Here is a 15881-nt window from a genome sequence, read left to right on the forward strand (position 1 = left end):
ATGGCCATTTTTGCAGGAGTGAGGTAGTATCACATTGTGGTTGTGATTTACATTTCCCTGATCATTAATATTGTTGAATATTTTTCCATATGCTTGTTGGCCATTTGCATATCTTCTTTTGAGAATAGTCTATTCATGTCCTTAACCCATTTTTTGATGGGATTGCTTGTTTTGTTCTTGCTGATTTGTTTTAGTTCTTTGTAGATTCTGGATATTAGCCCTATGTAAGATGAATAGATTGTGAAGATTTTCTCCCATTTTGTGTGAGTTGTTGGTTAACTCTGCTGATTATTTCTTTTGCTGTGAAGAAGCTTTTTGGTTTAATTAAGTCCCGTCTATTTATCTTTGTTTTTATTGCATTCACTTTGGGGTTTTAGTCATGAAGTCTTTACCTAAGCCAATGTCTAGAAGGGGTTTTCCAATATTATCTTCCAGAATCTTATGTTTTCAGGTCTTAGACCTAAGTCCTTGATCCATCTTGAGTTGATTTTTGTATAGGGTGAAAGATGAGGATCCAGTTTCATTCTTCTACATGAAGCTTGCCAATTATCCCAGCACTATTTGTTGAATAGGGTGTCCTTTACCCATTTTATGTTTTTGTTTGCTTTGTTGAAAATCAGTTGCTTGTAAGTATTTGGCTTTATTTCTGGGTTCTCTATTCTGGTCCATTAGTCTACGTGCCTATTTTTATACCAGTATCATGCTGTTTTGGTGACTATGGCCTTACAGTGCAGTTTGAAGTCAGGTAATGTGATGTCTCCAGATTCGTTCTTTTTGCTTAGTCTTGCTTTGGCTCTGCAGGCTCTTTTTTAGTTCCATATAAATTTTAGGATTGTTTTTTCTAGCTCTGTGAAGAATGATGGTGGTATTTTGTTGGGAATTGCACTGAATTTATAGATTGCTTTTGGCAGTATGGTCATTTTCATAATATTGATTCTACCCATCTGTAAGCATGGGATGCATTTCCATTTGTTTGTGTTGTCTATGATTTTTCTCAGCAGTGTTTAGTAGTTTTCTTTGTAGAAGTCATTCACATCCTTAGTTAGGTGTATTCCTAACTATTTATGGTTTTTCTGCGGCTATTGGGAAAGAGTTTGAGTTCTTGATTTGATTCTCAGCTTGGTCTCTGTTGGTGTACAGCAGAGCTCCTGATGTGTGTACATTAATTTTGTATCCCATAACTTTGCAGAATTCATTTACCAATTCTAGGAGCTTTCTGGATGAGTCTTTAGGGTATTCTAGGTATATAATCATATCATCAGCAAACAGCGACAGCATGACTTTCTCTTTACCAATTTTAATGCCCTTTATTTCTTTCTCGTGTCTGATTTATCTGGCTAGAACTTCTAATACTATGTTGAACAGAAGTGGTGAAAGTGGGCATCCTTGTCTTCTTCCAGTTCTCAGGGGGAATGCTTTCAACTTTTCCCTATTTAGTATGATATTGGCTGTGGGTTTGTGGTAGATGGCTTTCATTACCTTAAGGTATGTCTTTTCTATGCTGATTTTGATGAGAGTTTTAATCATAAAGGAATGCTGAATTTTGTCAAATGCTTTTTCTGCATCTATTGAGTTGTATCATGTGATTTTTGTTTTTAATTCTGTTTGTGTGGTGTATCACATTTATTCACTTATGTATGTTAAACTATCCCTGCATAAAACCCACTTGATCATGGTGGATTATCTTTTTGATATGCTGTTGCATTTGATTAGTTAGTATTTTGTTGAGGATTTTTACATCTATATTCATCAGGGATATTGGTGTGTGGTTTTCTTTTTTTGTTGTGTCCTTGTCTGGTTTTGGTATTTAGGTGATACTGGCTGTATAGAATGATTTAGGGAGGATTTCCTCTTTCTGTATCTTTTGGAATAATGTCAATAGGATTGGTTCCACTTCTGATTTGAATGTTTGACGGAATTCAGCTGTCAATCCATTTGGTCTTGGACTTTTTTTGTTGGAAATTTTTTTTATTACCATTTCAATCTCGCTGCTTGTTATTAGTCTGTTTAGAGATTCTATACCTTCCTGGTTTAATCTGGGAGAGTTGTATATTTTCAGGAATTTATGCATCTCCTCTAGATTTTCTAGTTTATGTACATAAAGGTATTCATAGTAGCCTTGAATACTCTTTTGTATTTCTGCGGTATCAGTTGTAATATCTCCTGTTTCATTTCTAATTGAGCTTGTTTGAATTTTCTCTTATTATTTTGGTTACTCTTGCTAATGATCTATCAATTTTACTTATCTTTTCAAAGAACTAGCTTTTTGTTTCATTTATCTTTTGTATTGTTTTTATTTGTTTGTTTCAATTTCATTTAGTTCTGCTCTGATCTTAGTTATTTCTTTTCTGCTGCTGGGTTTAGGTTTGGATTGTTTTTGTTTCTCCAGTTCCGTGAGGTATGACCTTAGATTGTCTTTTTGTGCTCTTTCATACTTTTTGATGTAGGCATTTAATGTTGTGAACTTTCCTCTTAGCACTGCTTTTGCTGTATTCCAGAGGTTTCCATAGGTTGTGTCACTATTATCTTTCAGTTCAAAGAATTTTTTAATTTCCGTCTTGATTTCATTGTTGACCCAATGATCATTCAGGAGGAGGTTATTTAATTTCCATGTATTTGCATGGTTTTCAGGGTTCCTTCTGGAGTTGATTTCCAATTTCATTCCACTGTGGTCTGAGAAAGTACTTGATATAATTTTTTCTCAAATTTACTGAGACTTGTTTTGTGCCCTATCACACAGTCTGTCTTGGAGAATGTTCCAAGTGCTGATGAATAGAATGTATATTCTGTGGTTGTTGGGTAGAATGCTCTGTAAATATCTGTTAAGTCCATTTGTTGTAAGGTATAGTTTAAGTCCATTGTTTCTTTGTTGACTTTCTGTCTTGATGATCTGTCTAGTGCTGTCAGCGGGGTATTAAAGTCCTGCACTACTTTTGTGTTGCTGTCTACCTCATTTCTTGGTCTATTCATAATTGTTTTATAAATTTGGGAGCTCCAGTGCTAGGTGCATATGTATTTAGAATTGTGAAATTTTCCTATGGGACTAGTCCTTTTACCATTATAAAATGTCTCTCTTTGTCTTTTTTAACTTCTGTTGCTTTAAAGTTTGTTTTGTCTGATATAAGAATAGCTCCTCTTGCTCTCTTTTGGTGTCCATTTGCACGGAATATCTTTTTCCACCTCTTGACCTTAAGTTTATGTGAGTCCTTATGTGTTAGGTGAGTCTCCTGGATACAGGAGAAACTTGGTTGGTGATTTCTTATCCATTCTGCCATTCTGCTTCTTTTAAGTGGAGCATTTAGACCATTTACATTCAATGTTAGTACTGAGATGTGAGGTACTATTCTGTTCATCATGCTATTTGTTGCCTAAATACCTTGTTTGTTTGTTTTTTCATTGTTATTGTTATATAGATTCTGTGAGAGTTATGCTTTAAGGAGCTTCTATTTTGGTGTATTTTGAGAATTTGTTTCAAGATTTAGAGCTCCTTTTAGCAGTTTTTGTAGTACTGGCCTGGTAGTGGCAAATTCTCTCAGCATTCATTTGTTTGGAAAAACACTGTATCTTTCTTTCATTTATGAAGCTTAGTTTTGCTGGGTAAAAAATTCTTGGCTGATAATTGGAAGAGATATCTGCACTTCTCTGTTCATTGCAGCATTATTGACATTAGTCAAGATGTGGAATCAAGCTAAGTGTCCACCAACAGATGAAAAGATTTTAAAAACTGATATATATATGTATGTGTGTGTATATACATGTATGTATGTATGTATATGTGTGTCTGTGTATGTCTCTCTCTCATATACAATGAAATATTATTCAGCCTTCAAAAAAAAGGAATGCTTCCATGCCTTCCACATGTGGCAACATGGATAAATCTAGAGGGCATTATGCTAAGTGAAATGAACCAGAAACAGGAAGACAAATCCTGCATGTATCACTTACATGTGGAATCTAAAAAAGTTGAACTCTTTAGGCACCAATATTTTTAAAGTAGGATCGTTTCTCCTGATAATATGAATTTCCAGTTTTTCCAGAAAGATAGCAAGAATTACAATGCTGGGTCACAATGGCACGATAGTCTGAGGCTAAGGTCCACTTCAGATAAAGCATGCATTCTTCTGTTTACCTCAGTGTCTGCTCAGCACAATTTATTCACTGCTAATACCCTCTTGTTTCCTGCAGGTACATCTGTGTGTGACACCTATGTGTGTTTTTCAAAGAGCTAAAGTCTTTGTAACTATAGGAGCATATTGAGATAAAGAAAACTATAGCTTTTTAAAGACGGTAAGAGAGTCTTCAAAGGCTATTTCCTTTTGTGTTGCTGACCTGCTTGACTTAATAAAGTAGATATGAATGTGTAGAGAAATATAAAAAGAAAATAAATTCAAAGAAGGGTGAAATGAGAAATCCCCTTTTATTTTTGCTCCAAATTTTCCATTCCTGTATTATCTAATTGAAATTATTACTAACAGTTTTATATACACCCTTCCATACATGTTTCTAAGTGTGTGTGTAGGTACACATACATGCATGCATCCACCGTTTACATTAATGGTATCAGAATACACGTCTTATTCCATGACTTTTTTTTACATAAGAATAGAGCCTTTTTCATATAAATACATATAAATCTGCTCCAAATTTTGATGGCAATATAATATTTAAAATGCAAATTATTCGTTTATTGAACCATGCTATCACTGATCAACATTTAGGCTGTTTCTGGTTTTTTACTTTTTGAACAATAGTAATATGACCATATTTATTCATATTTCTTGATGCACATTTGTCAGTGTGTATGCAGGATGAACTCATCCTAAGTTGTATTATGGGTTCAAAATAAGTGCATGTTTTGGAGTCTGATTGATATGGCTAGACAAAAGAAGTCAATCATTAATCCTTGCCAAATGTTAAAGCCTTTCTTCTGATGTTTAGGTGAAGTATGGATCTGGCTAGATTTTGGTGAGGGCTCCCTAAATATAGTGTGACATTTTCATTTGATAAGAATATTTGTCTGGGTTATGTTCTCCCTATGTGCAAATTTAAACAGTTTTGTGTCAAAAACAAAAAGAATGGCATCCACTCCTTGCTTCTCTCCCCTCCCCCTGCCACACACATAAACTGGTATACCTGTCTCTGAAAAGTAGACTGGACATCTTTTACTTATGATGAAGATGACAATAGAGACATAATTGATCTTCATTGCAACAAATCAGATGCCTAGAAGAGAAGCCAAATGGTAGAGATACAGGGCTCTGTGCCAAAAATCCTAAGAGGCAGGAAGTACCCTGGGATATGCTCCAGCTGCAGCGGAAATGTGAGAAGCCTCAAATGGTTAAAAGGAAATAGCCTGCTGAAGGAGAGACGTGTGTGTAGCAGGATGTGTTGCTACAAAGAATTTCTCTTGCTCTTTGTTGTTAAGTTAATTTAATACTGTGCATATCCATTTGCTTTTTACTGAATTTTACTGCATAAGATAAGAAAAAGGCTATGGTATATAGACATTCATTTCACCTCTTCTGCTGATGCCACACCTTTGCATCTTACCTGTAACTTCCCCGTGAAAACACCACAGAAGAGGGAATGAGCTACAAAATGGCTGCTTTTTTTCCTCCAAAATAATATTTCACTAATACCTGTGTTTGGAAATTCATACAGAATTCTAATTACACAGATTTATTATGAAATGTAATATTTATTCTAGGGGAAGGTATATCTTATTATTCAATAATAGTTTTGTCCAAAGGGCAAATATTAACAGAGATTAATGGATTCATCCTTTTAATATTTATACAATGTGGGAAAGGGCAAATAACATTATTCTCATTAGAGATTACTATATTTAATAGAATAAGTACCAGTATGTTTTGAGCTTAACTGAACATAATTTATGAGTGTAGAAATCTAAACTATTCATAACAATAGCTTTTATTTGTGGAGTATCAGCAGTTTGTCACATACTCTAACTGAAGCAACATCAGCAACCTTGTGAGTTTTGCAGAATAGGTGCTAAATTTGATTTGCCAATGTTGCCTCAAGTTCATTTGTAAAAGCTCAGTATACAAATGAATTTAATAAGCAATTTTGAGATTAGAAATCTGAGAGGTTAAGTGTATTACCCAAGACCATATTAGTAACAGACCAAGGCCAACATTTCCACAGAGCTCAAGGGCAGAACTACTTACCTCCTACTTGCTTTTATTTTCTTTCTTCAGAGATAATGTGTTCTGTCTTGTGAGGTTTTTCTATTGCCCACCCTGTCAGTAACGGGCATTAGGACTTCCAAACCACTCTCCACAATGAGAAACTTTTCCTCATACTGAATTATTTGCTCTGCTTACCGTCACTTGGAATTAGCTGTGCTGTTTTGTTTTGTTTTGCTTTGTGTTTTGTTTTGTTTGAGACAGAGTCTGGCTTTGCCACCCAGACTGGGGTGCAATGGAGACATCTCGGCTCACTGCAACCTCCACCTCCCAGGTTCAAGCGATTATCCTACCTCAGCCTCCCAAGTAGCTGGGATTGCAAGCGCACACCACAACTCCCGGCTAATTTTTGTATTTTCAGTAGAGACAGGATTTCCCCATTTTGGCCAGGCTGGTCTCAAACTCCTGACCTCAGGTGATCCACCCGCCTCGGCCTCCCAAAGTGCTGGGATTACAGGCGTGAGCCACTGTACCTGGATGGTTTTGGATCCATTGAATAAATAGTATTTTGAAGTTGTAAATGGTAAAATATACATGAAAAGGTGCAACAGAACTGAAACAAAAGTGAAGACAGAGAATAAAATACTAGCTATCAGTTTTTAATGAGTTCACACATCTACCTCCAGGAAAACTTGTTGTGCTGAAAAGAGTTGTATCCAAATTTGGGTTCAGTTCTGGGTTTTGCATTTCTAGCTGTGTGAAATACAAGCAAAATATTTTTTTAGCTGCTTTGAACCTTAATATCTTCAGTGATAAAATGGGAATGACAATAGCTATGTCATAACGTGTTTTTTAAGAGTTAAGGTAATGTACGTAAAATCGTTGTATCTTGTAAGTTCTTAATAAATTGTAGCAGTAATTAATAAAGTATGAAATCAGATTGCTGAACTGACTTACATATCATATGATATCTAGAATATATTGTTAATTAGTAACTGATTTACCAAAATTTATAGGGGCAGGGAAACAGTGAGTACTAAGACTTAGCAAGTATTCACTTAACTCAAAAGATGCTATACAAATCTCATTTCCTTTAGAGTGTGATGTTAGATCAGGGATCAGCAAACCACAGCACACAGTCCAAATCTGGCATGCAGTCTGTTTTTGTGTTTCTGAGAACTAAAACTTTTTTTCGTATTTTTAAACAAGCAAACCAAAAACACAGAAGAATATTTCTTCACATGAAAATTATACAAAAATCAAATTTGAGTCTTCATAATCAAGTTTACTAGAACATAGCCACACTTATGCATTTGTCATACAAGGAAGCTTTGCCATTACAATGACAGTCCTTGGAACAGAGATCATATGATCTGCAAAGCCTAAAATCTTTACTTTCTGGCCTTTCATGGAAAAAGTTTGCAGATTCTGTACTAGAATATTAAGTCACAGAAATTTCCCAGACTCATTATTGCCATATTTAAGAAATAATTTAACAAAGCCAACATGCCATCTGTCTAACATAAGCGCTTCCTCTCCATATGCTGAGCTAAACTCTGAAAGATGGCAGCCCACCATAGATTATATTCCCTAGGCCTCTTTTGTCTAGATGGGCCATATGACAAGTTTTGCCAATGGAATGTGAGTGAAAATGATGAGCATCCTTTCTAGACACGGGTTTTAAGAAGCAGATGTTCCCTCCAGCTAACTGAAGCAGAAGACTCAAAGACCCTAAGAATGACAGAACCATAAAACAAGGATCTGGCTGGATCACATGTGGAAGAAGATACGCACCTACCAAAAACATCTGGTTTGTACTGTTGAGTGGCAAATGAAGTTCTATTGTTTAATCATTGAAACCTGGGAGTTGGTTGATTATAGCTATTAGTATTTTCCTAACTAATTGACTTCTCAAGATATCCTCCTAGAAAAAATACAGAAATATAGCTGAATAACAATACTTGAATGAATTCAGAAATGAATAACTGAGCCCAAACATGGTTGATTAAACAATTAATGCCAAAATGGGCAGAATAGGTGTAACACAGGGATTTTCTACCCTTGGCCCTATTCTGATAACCAATTCTATGAAACTTAACGAGCATTTAGAAATGTTTTGAAGGTTGCCTGCCTTTGGAAGAGTTATGTTTTTTTTAAGTCAGTGGATAGAATCCTTGGGACAAATTTATAAAGACATAGTCAGCTTAGTATAAAGAATAATTAAAAAATAAAAAGAGAGACAGTTGCCTGAAAGGAGCTACTTTGCAATATAGTGTGTCCTCCACAAAGTGGTCAAGCAGTGTATGAAGAGCTTTCATTATTTTGGCAAAAGAGAGTTCATAATTACTCAGGAAGTTGAATTAATAATTCCTACAATTCCTCCTAACTTTTGATTATTTAATTTCATCACTAAATGTTATCTTGTTTTTATCATAGACTTACTATTTAGTAATAGAAATAGACAAATCGACAAGATGAACAGACAACTCTGCCACTGATTTTCTGTAAATTGACTATATTCACAGGTCATAAATATATAATCCAGGAACTCTTGATTAAATTATTCATTCTGTCATACAGTAAATAAGGTACAATGGAGAGAAGAAAGATAACTCAAAGGACTGGCATATTTGTTATGATGTATTCATCTGCAAGCAAGATAATAGCAATTTTATTAAGTTGCTTAAGTGATAAGATAGATAAGATACTTAATAATTTCACATCAAAAAGGTTGAACCTAGCTGAAACCACATTATGAGAACAAAGTTGATATCATATGCATAAGATGTATTAGTAATTATGTAATAATAAATGTATAAGACAACTGATATCATTTATATTCTGATATGATACACTGGGAGGGGATCATCACTTCTTTGTTTTTCTGGCCTAAAATGCATAGTCCATCATGAGAAAACATTGGATAAGCTCAAATTATGGGACATTCTAGTAAATAATTAACTAACACTCTTCCAAAGTGTGAAGATCATAAAAGACAGTAATGATTAACAAATTGTTGGCCGGGCATGGTGGCTCATGCCAATAATCCCTAGCACTTTGGGAGGCTGAGGTAGGCAGATCACCTGAGGTCAGGAATTCAAGACCAGCCTGGCCAACACAGTGAAACCTCATCTCTACTAAAAATACAAAAATTGGCCAGGCATGATGACAGTCGCCTGTAATCCCATCTACTCGGGAGGCTGAGGCAGAAGAATTGCTTTAACCCCGGAAGCGGAGATTGCAGTTAGTGGAGATCGTGCTATTGCACTCCAGCCTGGGCAACAAGAGTGAAACTCCATCTCCAAAAAAAAAAAAAAAATTGCCGCAGAAATAATGGACTAAGGAAACACAACAATTAAGTTATATTTGGGATCCTGCATTGGATCTTGCAACAGGGAAAAAAGAAAGATATTAGCAGAAAAACTGGTAAAATCCAAATATCTATAGATTAGTTAACATTATCATACCAATGTTAATTCTTACTTCTGATAATTGTACTATGGTCATGCAAGATCTTAACACTGAGGGAATCTGGCCGAAGGCTATATAGAAACCCTCTACTAATTGTACAACTTTTCTGTAAGTCTAAAATTATTTCAAAATGAAAAGTTAAACGAAAAAAAAAACAAAGCTGTCATTCCAGATACAGCATAATAACACAGGAACATCATCAGGGACCCAAGATTTTTTTCTGCTTCTCCATTCTGCCACCCTTCCATGTTGCTTTTTGTCTCTAGGCTCATTTGCATACTGGATGCTTTCCTCTCCACTGTACTTCAGATCCATGTATCTACATCCTGTTCTGTTCCCTGGAAAACAGCCTTCTATGAATTAAATCAATTGGACATCCCTGTCCTATGGCTTATGTTAAGGCAATGCTAGCAGATGAAAGTGCCAGAAGAGTCGGAATTTAGGTAGATTATTCCCCTGGCTCTTTCCATTTTAGGCTAAGGTTTGTAAGAGCCTGAGGTCCTCTACCTAAGGCCCTGATGTACACTCCTCCAGGGCACCCCTCTCCTAAAGCTGTACTCACAGTTCTGGTAATCATTCTGTCCTCTCGAATCTTCAGCCCTAGGGTGCTATCTATTCCCGCAGTTCCCTTTTACCCTGCTCACTCTTTACAAAATTCATAATTACCTCATTTGCATGTGCCATCTCATTCTTGCCTGATCATTCTCTGACTGATGCATCTTCTCATAGTAACAAAATAGTCCATGTAGTTCCAAGCATCATGTCGTCTTTCATGTGATTAGAGAGGCAAGAACAGATAACGTCTATGAGGCATGAAGAAACATGTCTGCTGTATATGTCTTCAATTCTAGCTGTGTCACTCACTGGCTTTGTAGTATGTCTGGCACACAGTAGGTATTCATATTCACTGTCTTGCTAATAGAAAGTTAATCCTGTTGCTCAGGAAAAATACTCTGGAATCATACTCACTGTCTTTCTGACCCCAAAGCCAGGATCAGCTCTGCCTCTAAATATGTCTACATTCATCCATCAGTTTTCATTCCCTGCACCATCACAGTCCTAGTTCACCATCTGTCCTTTTGATAATTGCATTTGTCTCCCTGCTTTAATGCTCCCTTAATGCTCCTCTTGCACCGCACACGCGCGCGTGCACACACACACACACATTTTCATAGTAGGCAGAGAAACCTTTTAAAATGTAATTCAGATCATGTGACTCCTCTGCTCAGAACTCTCCCAGTTCACTGAGAGGAAAAGCCAGTCAATGTCTTGACAGTGGCCACAAGATCCTACAAGATCTGCCTCCTTCCACACCTTACCTTCCTTACCTTATCGGCTACTGCTTTCTTCTTTATATGCTGTTCAGCCACACTGGGCTCCTAGCTGTTGCTGAAACATGCCAAGTGTGGTCTCACCTCAGGGTCTTTCCTATTTCCTCTGCCTGGAACTTTCTTCTACCAGTTACCTTACTGATCTGCTCCCTCACTTTCCTCTGGTCTTTGCTCAAATATCAGCCTTTTCTGATCACCCTAAATAAAATAAGATAAAACTCCATCCTTATCATACCACCACCAGGACTTCTTATTACGATTATTTGCTTGTTTTCATAGAACTAAACAATTATATATATGTGTGTGTGTGTGTGTGTGTGCATGTGCTGTGTGCATGTGTGTGCATATACATATATACATGTGTACATATACACACACATTTTGGGTCTCTCATTAGAATACAGTATTCTTACTGTCAAAGATTTTGTTCAGTGTTATATGCACAGTCCCCAGGATGGTGCCTGGTACATAGAAGATAATAAATATTTGTGAAATAAAGGAATGTATGAATATTAATTGAATGCAAATCTGTACAAGTACTTTTTAAATCTGTACAAATACAAATCCCTGCTGGGATTTGGGAAGATTTCTTCATGTGAAATAAGCAGAGGGAATTTGAACTAAATAACTCCATTGCCTACTGAAGAAGCTGCCCAGAAAAGAGAAAGGTGCTGCTCATCAAATATTCTTTCAACGTTCCTCTCACAGAGCCAACTTGAATGGAGACGTCCTTAGACAACCAGAGAAAAGTTTTATGGCTACAGTAAATAAATTTTTATTGCTATGTAAGCCAAAATGTAAGCAGGAATGCTTAATGATACTCTAGATATACCTGGAGGAAACTTTTGCCATACTTCATACATTGCTGACATGTCAGCTACAACACTTCACACTTGACTGAGGCGCTATTAAAACAATTACTGAGCCATTAACAAGAGCTTTTAAGACCAGTTTTGAAATCACACTAGCAAGAAAATTTGCTTTGATAGTCATATTAGCCCCCAGTGTGGCCTGGACTTGGACAGTTTTCAACTTCAAGATTCTGTCTCCTGGCTTCTTACCTATTTATCCCTTTGATTCCTGAGAACACTCCAAAGGCAAGTATAAACTATATTTCAAATGTCATTAAAACTTCATCCATCTAGGCCTGAACTAATGGAAAACTACTTTGAGAATGTCTTTGATTTTGAGTATCCACATTCTGACCATTCTGAGAGCTAACAGGGAAAGAAAAATTGGAAAAACCAAAGGACAGTCCCTCTTATTCTCAGGGACCCAAGGACAAGATTCAATAAAAATTTATGCCCCATCTTCTAAAATCTTTTATAGCAATTACTACCACTCGAACCTCAGACACAGTTTTTGACCTTTTCATACTTGATTAACTTTATTCTGCTTACTCCTCTCAAACTTGGGGACTTCTCTCCTCTCATCTCTAACATCCTAATGTTCACCATCCTTCATGCAGACTATGGCTATCCTGAAACATCCATTGAGACAGCTCACTCACCTTCCTCACCTACAATGCCACACCTAGTGCAAATTACCTTATAACCCCTACAGGCAAAAGTTCTTTCTTTTCTCTGTTAACTAGGTATGTACAGAGAGGAGCATATACTAGTATCCTAATCAAAGTAATTTAGGCAGATTATAAGTTACTATTAGGGCTAATCAATGAAATACATATTTGCATTTTAAAGAGGAGGCCAACAGAAATGAATTATCGGATGCATAACCTCCTATATCTGAGGAAAACAGTACTTTTTTTTTTTTTTTTGAGACTGAGCCTTGCTCTTTTGCCAGGCTGGAGTGCAGTGGCACGATCTCCACTCACTGCAAGCTCTGCCTCCCAGGTTCAATCAATTCTCCTGCCTCAGCCTCCTGAGTAGCTGGGACTACAGGCATGTGCCACCATGCCCAGCTAATTTTTGTATTTTTAGTAGAGACGGGGTTTCACCATATTGGCCAGGATATTCTTGGTCTCTTGACTTCGTGATCCGCCCGTCTCGTCCTCCCAAAGTGCTGAGATTACAGGCGTAAGCCACCGTGCCCAGCTGGAAAACAGTACTGTTTTATGTTTTCTTTTACTCTGACAGAAATCAAAGATACACAATGACACAGAGACTAGTTAGGAAGATTTTAATTCTCTCTTTATAAATAAAAAACTAAGCAACAGCCATTATTATCAGATCTGTTTATCCCTGCCTTTCCTCCCCTGGCTACCTAAAGTGAGATTCTTTACAAAACACCTGCCATATAGAGATACAGAGGTAGAAATGCGTGCCAAAGGGATTGACTATGATGTGCCCAACACCTGACAGGAAGTGGGAAAGAAAAGAGGACATTCTGACCCCTCTAACGCTTTCCATAGGACATTCTGTTGTAACTTTTTTACTCATTGGGGACACTAAGGAGGAGTCTCTTCTTACTTATTTATGGAAATGTGAAAAAAATAGGCCAAAGTGATTTCTAAACAGTTTTTTTGAACAGAAAATATATATACATTATTCTCCCTTATTGCAGAGACACAGCCCATTTCAGTAGGGAGAAAAATTTTTGCAGAATCTCACTTCATTAATAAGCAATAGTCAAAGTCTATTGCAAATATGAAGACTGAGGCCCCATTTCGGTATTTTCCACAGACTCTTGCGAAACAGGTTAACAAGTACATGCTTGAGTAGGAAAGTCTTCTTTTTTTCCACATCAGCTTCACTACCACTACATTTTTTCCCAAAGAAAATAACTGGGTACAACTGGGCATGGTGGCTCACACCTGTAATCCCAGCACTTTGAGAGGCCAAGGCAGGTGGATCACCTGAGGTTGGGAGTTCAAGATCAGCCTGGCCAGTATGGTGAAATCCTGTCTCTATTAAAAATACAAAAATTAGCTGGGTGTGGTGACGGGCACCTGTAATGCCAGCTACTCTGGAGGCTGAGGCAGGAGAATCACTGGAACCCAGGAGGCCAAGGTTGCAGTGAGCCAAGATCACTCCATTGTACTCCAGCCTGGGCAACAAGAGCAAAACACCATCTCAAAAAAAAGAAAAAAAAAGAAAGAAAATAACTGAGTAGAAATCAAATCTTAATATTCTACTCACAGAGTCTTGCTGAAATCAATCTCAACTCTTATGGAAAGTAATATTGCTCCCCAGTGCCATTTCATCCATTTCTTAGACTACCTAAAAGATCTACTTCAGTACTTTCAAAAATACAGGTTGTTTAGTCTTACTACAGTTCAAAGCAAGTGATTAATATTGCCAATGTAACAGCTGATTCTTAACTTCCACAATTGTTTACAGAAACTAAACATTTAAAAACATATCATTTTTAGATAAGAATGTTCCAAAATTTAAGAATCCAGTAGTTTTTTTTATTATTGTTTTTATATCCTGGACATAAACAAAAAGGTGGCATCCTAAAGTCTTTATAGTACACATATTTCTTTGTTATCCTTCAAAACACATAATTATTTAACACATGTTAATTATTTTTCTCATGTGATAAAATAAGCTGTATTAATTATCTGGTGCTATATAAACATTATCTTAAATTTAGTGGTTTAAAGCAACAGTAAACCTTTGTTCTCTCAGTTTCTAGAGGTGAAGAATTTAGGAGCAGATTAGATGGGTGGTTCCACTTTGCGGTTGCAGTAAAGGTGCTGGCCGGGGCATAGTTATCTAATGTCTTAACTAGGGGTCTCAGCAACATAGCCGGCAAGCTGGTGCTGGTTGATTTTAAGAGGCCTTAGTTCTTCATTATGTGGACATCACTATTAGACTGCTTAAGTATGCTCCTTAAATGATTGCTGCCTTTACTCTGAATAAATTACCCAAGAGACGACAAGACAGAAGTGACAATGTGCTAGTTATGGACTGAATGTTTATGTCCCCCAAAAATTTATATGTTGAGATCCTAACACTCAATATGAAAGTATCAGCAAGTTTGGCCTTTGAGAGGTAGTTAGGTCATGTAGGTGGAACCATCGTGAGTGGGATTATAAAAGGGACTCCAATAGTTTTCCAGCTCTTTTTTCATCATGTGAGCATACCATGAGAAGACTATCTGCAGACCAGGAATTGAGTCTCTTAACATGTTCAAATATTATAGCTAACTAGAATAACCAGTTTAGAGAAGAACATAAATGACATGATGGAGCTGAAAAACACAGCATAAGAACTTTGTGAAGCATACACATGTATCAATAGCCAAATCAATCAAGCAGAAGAAATGGTATCAGAGATCGAAGATCAACTTAATGCATTAATGCGTGAAGACAAGATTAGAGAAAAAAAGAATGAAAAGAATGAACAAAGTCTCCAAGAAATATGGGACTATGTGAAAAGACCAAACCTACATTTGGTTGGTATAGCTGAAAGCGACGGGGAGAATGGAACCAAGTTGGAAAACACACTTCAAAATATTATCCAGGAGAACTTCCCCAACCTAGCAAGACAGCCCAATGTTCAAATTCAGGAAATACAGAGAACACCACAAAGCTAATCCTCGAGTAGAGCAACCCCAAGACACATAACTGTCAGACTCACCAAGGTTGAAATGAAGGAAAAAATGTTAAGGGCAGCCAGAGAGAAAGATCAGGTTACCCACAAAGGGAAGCCCATCAGACTAATAGCTGATCTCTCGGCAGAAACCCTACAAGCCAGGAAAGAGTGGGGGCTAATATTCAACATTCTTAAAGAAAAGAATTTTCAACTCACAATTTCATATTCAGCCAAACTAAGCTTCATAAGTGAAGAAGAAATAAAATCCATTACAGACAAGCAAATGCTGAGGGATTTTGTCACCACCAGGGCTGCCTTACAAGAGCTCCTGAAGGAAGCACCAAATATGGAAAGGAAAAACCAGTACCAGCCAGTGCAAAAACAAACCAAAATGTAAAGACCATCGACACTATGAAGAAACTGCATCAACTAAT

Source organism: Pongo abelii, chromosome 2, assembly GCF_028885655.2.
Source record: "Pongo abelii isolate AG06213 chromosome 2, NHGRI_mPonAbe1-v2.0_pri, whole genome shotgun sequence".
In the NCBI taxonomy this organism is placed as follows: Eukaryota; Metazoa; Chordata; class Mammalia; order Primates; family Hominidae; genus Pongo; species Pongo abelii.